At 40.1% G+C, this 15,240-nt stretch overlaps 1 long non-coding RNA gene across 1 annotated transcript; it reads left to right on the top strand.

The window, feature by feature from the left end:
* The first annotated feature begins 628 nt into the window (after positions 1-628).
* Positions 629-10,478, top strand: LOC115929351. The gene is made up of 2 exons (XR_004066438.1): positions 629-9,066; positions 9,994-10,478. It is a non-coding gene; the product is annotated as an uncharacterized LOC115929351 (long non-coding RNA).
* The last annotated feature ends 4,762 nt before the right edge of the window (positions 10,479-15,240 follow it).

The raw sequence follows: 15,240 nt of genomic DNA, 5'->3' as shown, positions 1-15,240 counted from the left end.
CTAACAAAAATTTGCTTTACAATTTTCTCATTAAATTTTAATGAAAGAGCAAACATTTTCTGAAATTTTACTGGCCAGGAGCCGACGGCCAGTGGTAGTGTTGAGTTTTCGTGAAAATCTGATTTTTTAGGATACTCAGTCTGTTATTTTGTGTCAAGAGGTTGGCATCTCTGTATAAGAGGGATCCGGATCACTGTTTTCCACATCCGCTTCACCTCCCTCCCCCAGAATTGGCTCTTGAGCTTGCCCTTCCTCAAATTGCGGCTCAAATTGATATGGCGCAATACCCCCTACACCTGCGGCTCCATCAGCTAGCTCTGCAAGTTCTGCAAGTTCTTCAACCGCCTCTTCGTCTTCGATGTCGGATTGCTGGGAATCTGATGAAATTTCACTGTCAGACACCCTGGAAACCTATCCACTGAATCATACATTTCGATGAAGATTACAATTATATTTTAATGCTAGCATTGATCCCAAATACCTTGGTGGACCAGTCCCTAAAAGCAATTTTATCTCATTTGGGATCGATTTTAGCTGTTAGTGAATTACCCCCCAGCTGCATAAATTTCTCATGTGGAATATCAGTCATGCCTGCCTGAATACCGGTAAGGGAGGCAGTCTCCTTTTCCCCAGCCAATCTTGTTTTGTCAGCCATAGTTAATTGTAACGGGTCAATAGTTTGATCACAAAATAGAAACAAAACAGGCAACGCAATGCAGAAGTAGAGGTAGAGGTAAAAAAATACAATAAAATGCATACACACAGTCCAGAGTAGAGTCACAGATCCATATACTACTTTACACACATTACACAAGAGCCACAATATAATATTGAGTTAGTGCATGAGGCTGAAGATACATGTAAGATCATGACCACATGGCACAACACAAAAGTTGAAACAGTCCGTTAATTCCTCCGAATCTTCTCCACGCACCTCTCCAGGGCAGAGATGAATTCATCCTCGCAAAACAGTTTCTTAAGCATGGTAGACATGTTGGAAAAGTCTGGATCAAGACTATCTTGCGAAAGCCCTTCACTACGAGGACCTTGACCAGCCATGGTATTTTTGCGTTGAATACAGCAAAATATCAACGGGTAAGGGGTCGATAGTTGGATCACAAAATAGAAACAGAACAGCTAGGCAAGGCAATGCAGAAGTAGAGGTAGAGGTATACAATAACTGCATATACACAGTCCAGAGTAGAGTCACAGATCCATATACTACTTTACACACATTACACAAGAGTTACGATATAATATTGAGTTAGTGCATGAGGCTGAAGATAAAAGGAACTGACCGTGTGGCAAAACACAAAAGTTGAAACAGTCTGTTAATTCCTCCGTTTCCTCTTTTTGTTTCATGGTACCAGTAAGGTCTTGAGGCAAATTACATGTTGCTTTGTTTGACTGAAGCTAAACAGACTAATAACAGGCCTCATGTTGCAGTTTGCAGACGATGCTTCCGTATTTGGTTGATACACCTTTCACCGGAGGGGCCGGTCTCCTTTGCTCTCATCAAGACAGAGAATCTTAGTGATGTGAGGTCTTCATTGATAAAAACCCCTCTCATACCATCCTTCCCCTTCAACCGGAACCGTCCATCGTGGAGATGGTATCGCTTTCTCCACGAAACAAACCGGACGATGGCCTGCCTGCTCCTCCCTCCTTCTCTCCTCTTCCCGAGCCGATGGCACAAAGAAATGTTGGTCGGCTGGATGTCAACACTGACCTCCCTGGCAAAACCTTAATTTTGTCACCTTTCATCTGAAGCTCTGTAGTCAGAGAAAAATATGAATGAGAAATCTTGATAACAATTCTACAAACACAGAATTTTGTGGAAGTTGACAAAATCTATGCAGTTTGCTTACCTGTTGTGATACATACTCTTACAATATGATGTATAACATATAGCTGTATAGTGCCACCTTTGCTCATTCCACAAAATTTGCAATCTATCGAGTTGTTTTGCAACCCTGATTTGTGGCCATGCTTCTTCTCTTTGTTTTGCCCCTTGCGCTGGTATTTTATGCGACAAAGGATGCCCAAATGGAGCATCACCTTGCAAGAACTGTGTTTGCGTCTTAGAGGACTCATAAGCCTGACAAATGTCAAGGCACCCCTGCAGGGTCAGATTGGGCTCTTGAAGCAATCACTTCCTCACTGAAACATCTAGTATCCCTAACACTATCCTGTCTCTTATCAACTCTTCCATTAGGGCGCCATATTCGCAGCTACCTGCCAATTGTCTTAGTGTGACATAATATCTTTCAAAGGTCTTGTCCTCGTGTTGGGCATACTTGTTAAACTTATATATCCACCTCACTAAAGAATGAGCTGAAGACTGACTTGGCATAGTCTTGCTTCAAGAGCTCTCTTGCGATCTGCTTGCAGTCCTCAGCATCAAAGGGACTTCCCAGTGACCCTACAACTTCCTCATGGGCATTTATGCCATGTCTGACCATCGCATTTGCTCTATCCATTCTTTCCCCAACTTCTCTTATAGGAGCCTTGTGCTTCCTCAAGTCTTCAAACATTGTTACCAATTCCTTTTCTCCAGTTTCGAGTGCCTCGATATGCTGCTTGATCACCTCTTCTTCTTTTTCCGCCTTAATTGCCTTCCTTGCTTGCTTGACGATAGTCTTCAGAGCCCCATAGTTTTTGAAGAACTTTCGCTCCATCTTTACTGCTTCTTCACTTTGCAGAGCTGCCATCTTTTCAGTAGGTTGCATGTCGCTCTCTAGAAGACTTTCTACTGTGAGACTCTTCCATCTTTAATCTTATCCTACCTACACAATGAATCTAGGAGAAGCCAATGAAATACAAATACTACAACTGCTCAACCCGCCTACTAAGCTAAGCGATACAATCCACCTGATACCAGACCATACCCAAGGCATCAGTCAGGGGGCCCCAGACCATGTCACCAGCCGAAGCCGAAATACAATGCTCGCAACCCCACATGCGCACTTCTTATGCACACAGCAATGCAGGACAGCCAGTCTAAAGGAAATTCAGTTGCTCAGTTGTGCACTACATTTTCATATCGATAGGTGTAATTAGTACTAGTAGATCTAGAGTCTAGATCTAGAATAGATCTTTAAAAAAAAATGTTGATCCATAAAACAAATAAACTTATGGGCCACATGAATAGGTGATACAAGTCAGCAGTGTCTAAACGACCATCAATGTCACTGCCAATGTCATTGACTAGCCATGGACAAGACTCTGAATCAGTGAACATTACACCGGAGTCCCCGGGGCGGTCAAGGCGTAACCATAACTTTTTTTTGGCTGACACTGATGCTGGCGATGGTCTCTTCATTGGTGATTTCCTCTTCACTCCTCCTTGCCCAAAGTCGTTCCAATAAAAATATTTCGGCTCACCATCTGCGAATCCATTGCCTTGTAATTGCTGCTGATCAAAATGTCTTGAACATAAAGGAGAGCTTCTCGCTATTTATGGCGAAGCATTTTTTCCATTTTATTGACATTTGCTGCCGTTCCATATGATATTCTAAGTCATCTTTGGAGAGTTAATGCATATGAGCTTATGATTCAATTGTGGTGTTTGAATTCAGTTTTAAAATCCAATGAATTAAAGTTGCTTATCATATCTAAACATATGTGCCGGCATCTCTTCTTCCTCTTCTTCTTTCTTCCTTTTATTGCTAATGTAACAACAAAATTCCTCACCAGATATTGCCTCTGGCAATTTTCCTTCTCCTGTTTTGTGGAACATGTTTGGCTGGGTAGGTTATGTACTCCTTCAAGCTTGGAGACACAAAGTCCGAATTGAGCAGAGGTTCTTTTCTGAGAGCATGTGTAAAACCAGGAAGAGACTGGGTAGCACATGTGTTCACCTTCTTCCTTGCTACCCACCTCCATCAGGAGTCACTGCCAGATGCGTCCCGTGGATCTGTTCCAGTCACTTGTACTTCAATTTTGCATACTAGCCTTCTCTGAGTGTGAGTTGGTGTCACTCCGAAAGCTTTGCAGACCGATTTTAGGCGTGCAACATCTATAGTATCTGCCGCAGCACTCAGGATGTCTAATGTAGTCTTCTGAGTTTTCAACTCAATCATTTTCGACTGGCTGAAAATCATTTGTCTCATGACATGTGCCCATTCAATGCAGATAGCTATGTCAATTGCCTCTTGATAAGTCTTCGCCCCCAATTCGGGAATGCGGACTTGAAGTAAGTTATTCAAGCCTGCAACAAATCTTCTAAACTTCTCACTTTCTTAAGCCGAGCTTCCATATGAAGGGAATGCCTCTTCTAACAACGTTGTTATGGCAGCAGCATACACAGCAATCGGTTTCTCGGGCTTCCTTGGTCTGGCATTTATACAGGTTTGAAATGACGCCAGATAATCTGGACGACCAAAAACTGCAGACATTTTTTTTTTCATAGCATGAAACATTTTTAGACCCTACACCTCGTGATATTACCTCGTAGCATACAACACGTATGTCACTGGTGAAGGCCCCTTCTTCAAATGTCGAAATTTCTCTGTCCCCCATTATTTCATCCAGCTGATTTCGTAGGGCATCGTTGTCATTTTCAACTTCTCTCAATTTCTCCTTCAAAGACTTATTTTCAGTTTCCATCTTATCTTCAATTTCAAACCGTCTATTCACATTATACCGCACTTGCTCTGTCCTGTTCTTTATTGTGTGTCGTAGCTCGTTCATAACATTATGCAATGTCTCTACCTCTTGTTCTAATCTGGCCATCTCCTGCTTCTCATCCTGCAATTGCTTATCACGAGTTGCAAGTCGTCTTACCAGATTGGTCTTTTTCAGCTTTAAGATTTCTTTCTTCATTTCTTCACTGAGTTCAGCCACTTTGTCCAATTCCAAAACAAAATGCGAGATCCTCCTCGCCAAGATTTAGCCGAAGCTTCATGAGTGTCATGAGAAGTTGATCTTCAATAGACTGAGATCGCTTAACTCCAAGTTTTGTAGTGTTATTTATTTGCCAGGTCTTGTCCTCCTTTGACAATTTCCCCTTGAAATAATGAAGGTTCTGTACATGTGGGGATACTTCTGCTAGTAACCACTTGAACAGGTCATAACTAGGTAAACCTGTGTAAAGTTTCACACTTTTATCACAGTTTGCTATGTCTGCAACAGTAAGTTTCTTTTTTACATCCTGCAATGGTACCTTCCAATTTTGCAACGGTGTCTTTAGCTTGCAAATATTGGCTCTACTTACTTGCTTGGTATACTTGGTAGATTAGCCCTCTTTTCCTAAGGGAAGGGCTCTCAGTTGACTCTTAAAAGTTGCCACTGTAGGTGCAGACACTACTTTTTCTGGTAGGTTGTTCCAAGGTTGGACCACTCTGTTAGTATAAAAGTGGCCAGCCAGTTGAGTTCTGGAACGTCTTTGGAACACTTTTTTAGAATGCCCTCTTAATTCCTTATTTGGGCTGATCACAGTTTACCGTTAATTTGTGGATATCATCTTCTAGGTGAGCAACCCACTCTGACTAAGTGATTTCTTCCGGAATGCAGGGTGACTGTTGTGACAGTTGCACTTAATTACTTTATCACCCAAGTCATTTGTTTCTTGTACTATTGATGCATGATATGAATACACATATATTTGTAATAGCACTTCCTCTGGCAAGGTGCCTAGTATAGCGCCATCTATTGATATTCACTTGCTATTACACACTCAGAAGGCTACATAGACATGGTTGTGTTGAGGTGCAAGAATCTCCTTTTTGCCAGAGCATCAAGGAAATTTCAGTCATAAGTTTGTCATTATGTCAGGCAAAGAGTTTTCACGGAATAAACTGGTATGGAATGAAACGAAATGGAATGAATTGGAACGAAAAAATAACTCCAATTAACGAGCTATGAATTCCTGTAGAAGCCTTTGTTTAGACTTTGATTTGTTGTCGACCTCGCTGCAGCCACAGTGACAATAAACATGGTCGTACTCGTCCACACTACATGTATCTTCGACTGAGATGGATCAACTTGAACGCCAATAGACTTATGAGTTGGAGCTTTTATTTTCTGCCTTTTTCTAGGAGTTGACATGCAAGTCTGCTGAGTTGGTGGTCGTCTGGGTGTCTTTTGAATCTCATCGTAGAGAGTAGGATGAGGATCAACAGAAAATGATTGCTGCACACCTTAGTCCCTTTGTTTACCTTGAAGTGTTTTAGATTCAACAGGCGTGTCCATGTGGTAAAATGTTTCCCTTCCTGCCAATACGTCAGGGCATCCTCCACTCCCCAGTTGATGACCACTTCCACGTCATCGATATCTACCCCAAGTCCAAGGACCAGAGTGGTAACAACCACTCTGATACTGCTTCCCCTGCAACAAAATTCTGCCATTATTTCCTGGGACTTGCCAGGTGTCGTTTTGCTATGAAACATCTCTACGAGCCTATGTTTGCTTGGATGTGGACATCTCACCTGGTCCACTTGTTCCGCCATCCAGTTGTATATCTTTTGGCAATTGTTCATGCCCTTTGTAAAGATAATCATCTTTGTAGCCTCGGTTCCTGACTGCTGGACACCATCCAGTTATAGATCTTCTGGCAATTGTTCATGCCCTTTGTAAAGATAATAATCTTTGTAGCCTCGGTCCCTGACTGCTGGACACCATTCACTACCCAGAGCAAATGCTTCTCGAATTGCTCCACAACTCGTTCCACATGGAGGTAGATGTTGGGTCTGAAAGATATATAAAAAAAATTAAAAAATATTAGAGAGTACACAGTTTGCCTGAGTGAAGGCAGGAAATCTGAATTAATTGATGAAAGTTTGAGAAAAACAAGAAAACAATGAGGGATTAAAAAAAAATAAAACATGAACAGATTCTCTCCTACTCTGATTCTGTTGAGAAGTTCTGCAAAGGCTCTGTCATCTTTTTGCCTTATGATTTCATCAAGTTTAGCAAACTGGAAGTTTTCTTGCCAAAGGGAGCCAGCCAATCCTGCAAATAAATCTGCAGCATCTTCAAACACAATTTTCTGACAAACTGGTGCAAGCTGGTATAGATCTCCAAATGCCAGAACGGATATGCCACCAAAGATTTTGTTGACACCTCTAATTTCTCAAAGGCGCTGGTCCACCGTCATAAAAAGATCGCACCCTACCATGGATATTTCATTTATGATTAAGATATCCAAATCAGCAAGTTTGCAGCGTAGGGTATTCCTCTTTTGATCACTCAGTTTTTTGTAGACTTTGGTCTGACCCAGTGGTAGGAGAAATGTTGAGTGCAGGGTGCTTGCTTGGATGTTGAATGCTACAGTACCAGTTGTTGCAGTCAGTAGCACTCTCACTGCTTCTGGATTACTTCCTTCATGTTTCAGCGTATGAATAGCCATCTGGTAAATAGTAGATATCAGATGTGATGATTTGCCTGTTCCTACACCTCCTGTTACACAAAGCTGCACTGGCTGTAGATCAACGTGTGTCTTGCAGCTTTTCACCAAATCCCCACACTAGTCATTAATGTATGAAAACACTTTGGACTGCCCAGTTAGCAAGTGTTTAGAGTTAGCATACTGTTCCTGTACTCTACATCAGAAGGGTAGTTTGGTCTGTGTTCAATGGCGAGTGCAATGCTAGTGCAAAGACATGACTCCTGAACATCAGTTACTGTCTGATCGGAACTTGGTTGGAGGAAATTACGATCGGGGTGGTCTTGTGGAAGATCTGTCTGGGATTCTCCATTTTTCTGCTGGGTTGCTGTATCCAGAGTATCCCAGGCATGTTCGGGTGGTCCCACGTGTTCATGCTCTTCAATAGCATGCTCGATTATTTTAGTGAACGACTCCAGATTGGATCGCTTTAATAAGATGTCTGGGGAGATGGGAGTGATAATGCTCAGCATACGTCCCAAGGCCATTCTTTAGATCAAGTTCTTCTCTTCTCAATGGATGGTAGAGCATTAGCATGTGGTGGCAGTATTTTTCTTCCTCTTGTGTTTCATTGAACTTGTGGTATCTGATGATGCATGGTTTCTTGCGTTTCATCATTTACCCCTTGCCATCCAGTGATTTGATACGTGTTGCCTTTGTTGCACTTGATTCAAGTAGATGAAATTCTGCTGATTGTTGTTGTTCTTTCTATACCATATTGTATGAAGAAACAAACCAACTACTAAATTCTGTACAAGTCGTCTACTCCAGAATAAATGGCTGATGTTGTTTTTTTTGCAGCATGGTTTGGGCCAGGCATGGTTTGACATACACATTCTCACTTTCTTCGTCAAAATTCTCCAAAATACTTTGGGGTTTCAAGAAGACAACTCTTTTTTCTTGAAGATCTGTTTGGATGAAAACTGTCTGAAAAATGTGGAACGATGAAGTGGCAGACCAAGCACTCTGTAAACAGCTCCTTGTGCACTGACTTCTCTGGCATTAAGAAAACAGGATGCTACTTCCTTCATTCTGTGCTTGATGTCTGAGTCCTTATAGGATTTGCTTACTTCTTTCGGCGCTTGTCCCATTTCTCGTTCATCCTTTGTCACATAGGAAATTATGAAGTGAATGTAGGCATATGGATTGCAGACAAATTTAAGATGTTTCAAATGTTTCAAATAATTTTATTTCTCATGCAAAACAAGAATAATTATATCACAACAAATATTCAATGAAACGACAAATATAATGGAAAAAGCATGAGAAAAGAGGAACTAATTTAAGATCCATATTGGCCTGCCATGCTTTCAATACAACTGGGTTGTATGAGTTGATATTGACTTCTTGAGCTTGTCTTCTGTACACGATGGATCTCAGAAATGTTCACATGATGAAGTACTTCTTGCACTGTGCTCTTGTCACTGCATTTTCTCTCTAACTCATCTCTTACTTTGTTCAATATCTCTGTTTAAGATTTGACAAGTCTTTGTTTTTCTTTTGGATCCTCATCAGAAGGTGTGTCTGCCACCACTGTCCTGGAAGCCATGGGCCTTCAGTAATGAAATCTACAATTCTTCCCAGTTTTGCAGCATGATGCAGAGTGTGAGCGCCTTTGTAGAGTAGAAACTAGAGTATGCATCAGCTCATCATCATCATCATCAGATGAAGGAAGTTCACAGGTGACATACTGATCAATGAACTCCGTCACATTCTCCTCTGTGTCATCATGTCGTGGTGCTTGATCTACCCACAGCACACAGTGAGCATGAGGGGAACCTCTCTGTTGAAATTCAATGCGATACATGTAGTTTTTTACCTTGCCAAGTGGATTCACGTCAGACAGAATAGCATCTCTGAACAAACATTGTAGTCTGTGGTCAAAATGCCTTGACGCTGTTACTGGACTAGATCATTTGTGGTTTTTTTGCTGTGACCTCCTTGGTTTGGTTGGTCAGTATTGGGTTTTCTTCTGTGACCACCGGGTGTTTGTTGGTCAGTGGAGAGCTCTCTTGCTTTTCACAAGAGACCAAGAAGTAATCAGGAGGAGACTGCGAAATTATGTTTGAGAAAAGTGAAGACCATTCTTTGATATTACTAGGAAGTTTGTTCCATAGTTCAGGGACTGCATGTTGAAATGCTCTTTGCCCATATGATACTGTAGATACCGTAAGGAAGACAAACGACTGTCTGGAACTTGAACGAAGCTGCCTTATTTGATGATATTCATTGAGATGCTGTAAAGAGGAGCCAATTTATACTGACAATTGAATGCTATTAAATATTAATCTATCTTTAACTGGAAGCCAATGTAAATTACAAAGTATTTGGGAAATTGATTCTCGTGAATGTGTTCTAGTGATAAGTCTGGCAGCAGAATTTTGTATTCGCTGCAAAAGTCTACAAATCAGTGTATGAGACAGACCATACAATAAACCATTACAGCTATCAATATGGCTTATTACAAAAGCGTGCACAAGTCTTTCTGTAGTGTCCTGATCCAGGTAACGCCTTATATTTCCAATCTTATGTAACCCATAAACAGCAGAACGGCATATCCTGCTTAAATGACTTAACAGTGTCAATTGATTGTTCATCATAACCCCAAGGTTCCATGCACACTTTGCTGGTTGAAGCCTGGACTGATTGAAAGTGACAGGAGGGAGCAAACTTCTCGTTCGATGAGGGGAAACAAGTGAAGCAATTCAGTTGTACTGTTGTAAGTTCCTTCCATACCTCAGGATCTTCATTTAGACACTGTTCCTCCCATTCATTTTTGTCCACTGTTGATAAGTAGAATTTGTTGATCGTTTTTAATTGTCCAAGAGCAGCTTGTACCATTCCAGGACGAATGTTCTGGTAAGCCACATGACTCCTGACTGGATTTTTTGTTTCAACTTGAGTGGAATGATACCAGCCTGTCAAGGAGTCCGAGGGAGACTTTTACAGACCTTTTCTACAATCACAGGGACATTTACAACAGCACCCTTTATACCAGCTTGTTTTCCTCTTGGAAGTACCAGTATCTTCTTGAATGGAGTAGCCCTCCTTTGCTCACCTTCCCCAATTTCACTGAAATTCCAAGGATAGAAGGTTTAAAGAAAAAAAACTTCTTCAAAAAATAAAAAAGACTGATTTTCGACTGCCAACTTCCTTGCCTCTTTAGCTGCTACTATTGCTTCTTGTTTTATTTGCTTGTCATCACAATGTCATCATCTGCTTTAACGAGTTCATTTCGGGCGCAACCGTGTTCACCTTTCTTGATGCGACTAATTGCTCTTCTGATGCTTTCGTTTCGAGAATTATTAAATCTGAATTGAACACGGTTACCTTTGAACTTAAACTAAACTTGAGATGTTTCAATACTCTTCACGGTTTGCTCTTTCTGTAGAGCGAGAGCTTCGTCAATGTAATTCATCTCTATGAGTGCCTTCCAAGTTAGCACGGCCATCACTTCCTGATGCATCCCTATGACTTATGTCATCCATTACATCTTCCTCGGTTGACTCATCTGCTTCATACCTTATTTCTGTGTCTAGAGTTGAGAATTGGGGGTGTTTCACAAAGATCCTAAGTCAAACTTAACTCTAAGTTGGACTTAAAAATTATGGAGAGCCATTTGTAGCCTTAAAATTAAATATATTCAAAAGCGAAAAATCAAGTATTTTAGAATTTTCATAAATTCCACGGTGACACGACATTTGCTCCTGCGACAATTGCTCCGGGCTTTATTTCGTCTAAGATGTAGGGTTAGGGTTAGGGTTTCAATAGGGTTTTATGTTAGGTTTAGGGTTAGGTTTAGGGTAGGGTATAGTGTTGAATCCAGTGTTGAAGTTAGCCATTCGATTAGTGTATGAAATTTACAGCGGAGCAATTGTCGCAGGAGCAAATGTCATGGAATCAAATTCCACATCAAGAACTTGATATCTACTTGATAATAGACAATAAAAATTATTTGTATCAACATTTTATGCCTTTTAAAATAACTTTTACAAAATATTTTCATAGATGCTAACAGCTTTCCATAATAATTAAGTCCAACTTAGAGATTAGTTTGACTTAGGATCTTTGTGAAACACCCCCCTGAAGATACTCTGCAGTTATGGCTAGTGGGTTGAAAGGATGAATCTCTGTTGATTGGAAACCACTGATCACTTTGGTCATGGTGCATGCTTTGTGGAAAGCAGATGTAAAGATGCCACAAAAAGTCATCCCATGTTATCATTTGGTTGGGGTTGTTGTTTTTATTTATGTATGATAAAATCAGATAAAACACATACAAAGTAATCATACAGAGAAAAAGAACAAAATCTGGCATGTACAAATGGCCTCTTACGGGGAAAATGTGCTCAAACTCGGCCTTGTGAGCCGTCGATACAAGGATTAGCATGCCAAGGACAAGACAGTTCTTGTTTTGGCCAACACAAGAATCACCAAAAAGGACCACCTTCGTGTCTTCAGGTGATCGTTGCAATCTTTCTTGATCAAGAAATGCTTGAGGGCACTTGCGACTTGGTTTACGCCTCTCCCCATCTCCTGTTATCCCAATGTGTAGAAATACAAAGTACTTTTACAATAATTTGTCCCGCAGATAATTGTTACACTACTGATTGTAGGCAAATTTGAATGACTTAAATACTGACTTGTCGAGAGGTTGGGTTTGGTTTTTTGTGTGAGGGTCAAGCAGTATATCTCAACTGAGTTTTGGTGAGCCAGCTCAAGGGTGGAGATCTAAATGTGAGAAGAATGCCCAACCAGAATCAACAATGCAGGGCGTACCTGAGCGATGGATGGTAGATTTAATAATGTTTGGCAAAATTAAACTTGAAAATGTATGAATTTTAAAAACTATGACAGTCCCACAGAGAATTTTTGGAAAAATATAAAAGATTTCTTTTAATCATTTTGGGGGAGGGAGAGACAAAATAAAGCAGAAAATATTATATCAAGATTACTGCGCTGGGGGACTCAGAGCAATAATGTGGATCAAACAGCTGCTCTATGGAGAAAAGTGTTCAGGCCGGAAGGTAACCTTTGACCACTTTTTCAGATCACAGGGTGGTCAAATTATATTTCTTTGTAATTATGATATAAAGACAATGGACTTGAATGGTATACCATTGTTTTATAAAGACAAGTTGAAAGCATGGCAAGAATTAGATAAGTGCAGACATTTTGGAGAACATAAGAATAATCTGGGTTTTTTTTATAATAAGTGTATATGTTTCATCGATTAAACATTTTTTTTATTTCTAATTATTTCAGAAAAGGTATTTACTTCAAGCATCAGATATAATTGTTGGAGATCATTTAAAACCAATCTTACATTTTTATAATTTGGGTTTTGCAACTGAAAGCTTGCTTAGAATTTCAAGAATCTTTTCAGCAATCAGAGAAGAATGGATACAAAAAAATGCACAATCATGTATAATTTGAGATTTTTCTATGTTCATTGTTCATTGATTGATGTAATCTATGAAGTGTCTTGTTATATCGAAGATCTTGTTCTTTATGACTTATAGTGATAATTTCTTGTAATGTGAATTTATGAGGAAGGAAATAAAATATAATTTAACAACAACAACAAATCAGTGTTTACGAGAGCTTATTACGTAGCTGTCCTATATTCCCCACTGTCCCATATTCCCTACATCCAGGGGCGCCGGAGGTGGTGGGGGGCAGGAGGCTGTTGCCCCCCCCCCCTCTCCTCGAAAAAAATCAGCAGTATAGGAGTAAAAAATGATTTGTAATTTTTTACCCAAAAAGAAAATAAAAGTAATAAAACCTTAATTGAATCGCATAAAAACAATATTCTATTCAAACAAAAGAAGAGTAAACAGGAATTAAGTTTCCTAAACATTCCGCTAGCCAGTATATTTATCAATGGAGGCTTTTATGAAAGCGACATGTGCATATCGTGAAATATTTAGAGAGGATGTGTGTTTTTTTTTTTATTATAGTGTAAGAGTTAAAATTAGACTCATTCCCTACTTTTATTTGTCACAATTACTATTTGTTTCTCTAGTTTCTTCTACCCCATACATATTCATTTCACATCATTTGCATATTCATTTCACCACATACCAACTCTGAAAGCTAGAACAGATGGTATGTTCTCTTCTCATTTGCATATTTCCACTTATACTTGTCATTGGTTCTCTTCTCCTTTTTCTTATGAATATTCTTAAATCCTATTGTGCTATGTTTGAATATAATTTGCATGAAGCACGTGTACAGCCTGAGAGAATAAAACTGAAGCAAAGCTGGACTGGACTTACACTGTGCCAGAGGTGTTATTTTAGAGCTCTGTGGGCATGAGATAGGAGAGACTTTATAGGAGAGAGGACTTGTGAGTTAGGCAGTGATTTGAAAGATTGGTGTTTAATTCAGTGATTGATTGGCAAGAGATTATTTTATTAGTTTACGATAGGGTGAGAAGACATGAGCCCCTAAACAAAGGTGTACTTACAGGGGGGCAGTTGCTTTGAAAATAAGATTAAGATTTTTTGCCTATTCGATACAGTGATTTACAACCAGCTGAAATTATATGATAGTGCAGGATTTTTCCTGTAAATTATACTGTTTTATGTGTTTGTTGGAAAATAACGAATTCCCAAATTTACAGTCGGGCAAAATTTATGGTTATATTTAGAAGCCTTCATGTCCAAGCCTGCAGAATGGCGGGGCTAAGCCTCCCACCCCCCCCCCCTCACTTTTTAGAAAAAGTATAAAGAAAGAAAGAGAGAAAGAAAGAATAGGTGACCTGCCAGCAGTGTCACAAAATAACGAGGTATCAAAATATGCTCATCTGACCGTAATTAAATGCCTAAATCCTATTAGCTTACGGGGGCTTTGCCCCCTGGACCCTACCAAGGGTCCTAAGGTGGGCCCCTGGATGCTCATCTGACCGTTATCAAGTACCTAAAACTCTTCTAAGCTTACGTGGGCTTCGCCCCCTGGACCCCACCAGGGGCCTTAAAACGGGCCCATGGATGCTCATCGATCTGTAATAATTATATGCCCCCAAAACCCTGAGCTTCATAGGGCTCAGTCCCCTGGACCCACACCAATCAGTGACCTGCCATTGTCACAAATAAGATATCTTTATAGTTTGATGACCCCCGGCCCCCACCTTGACCCCTGCCGGGGCAAAGCTAGCCCCACGCCAATTTACTCTACATTAAAAACTTGGGAGTTACTTTACCCGGGGCTATTCTCCTTTAATCCCCTTATTCTATATTTTTCTCTTTTTGTTCCTTTTAGTCTTCTTCCCTTTTATCCTTATGTTCTATTTATAATTTGTATTATATGCATGTATTATTTATTTATTCATACTTTGGATGCATTTGATATTTTGATACAAATGTATTTAAAAAATAATATTTTGTATAAGTTGTATAATTTTATGTAATATTATTCACCTGGATGGAAAGTTTCTTCTTCTTTTTTGGAAGAAGACAATAAATGATATATATTCTATTCTATATATTCTACATATTTTATATTCTAAATTGTTCAGGTTTCAAGGTGCTGTTAAAAATGCAAGATTTTTCAATTAAATGTCTGTAATTGATATAATTTATAGTCCATCAACAATTAAATGCACATTTTTATACTGCAAAATGGGAAATCTTCGATACGGGGGAGGAGGGGAAGAGTGCCTTCACAGGCCTATATGTCACATACCCGTTTCCTCTCGTTTGCTATAATGTATGCTTATATGCTTCCTCGTATATCACCCCCCCCCCCCCCCCCCCCCCCCCCGCTCCCCTCCACTACCCCACATCTTAAATCGCGGGGTTAGTGTTCAATGCTAGCTAGCTAGCTGGTACAGCTCAACGTTGATGGCGCAGCAC

This window comes from Strongylocentrotus purpuratus, unplaced genomic scaffold, assembly GCF_000002235.5.
Source record: "Strongylocentrotus purpuratus isolate Spur 01 unplaced genomic scaffold, Spur_5.0 spur5_scaffold_4, whole genome shotgun sequence".
NCBI classification, from domain to species: Eukaryota; Metazoa; Echinodermata; class Echinoidea; order Camarodonta; family Strongylocentrotidae; genus Strongylocentrotus; species Strongylocentrotus purpuratus.
Note: the sequence above shows the minus strand (reverse complement) of the source record. Positions and strands in the feature narration are given on the sequence as shown.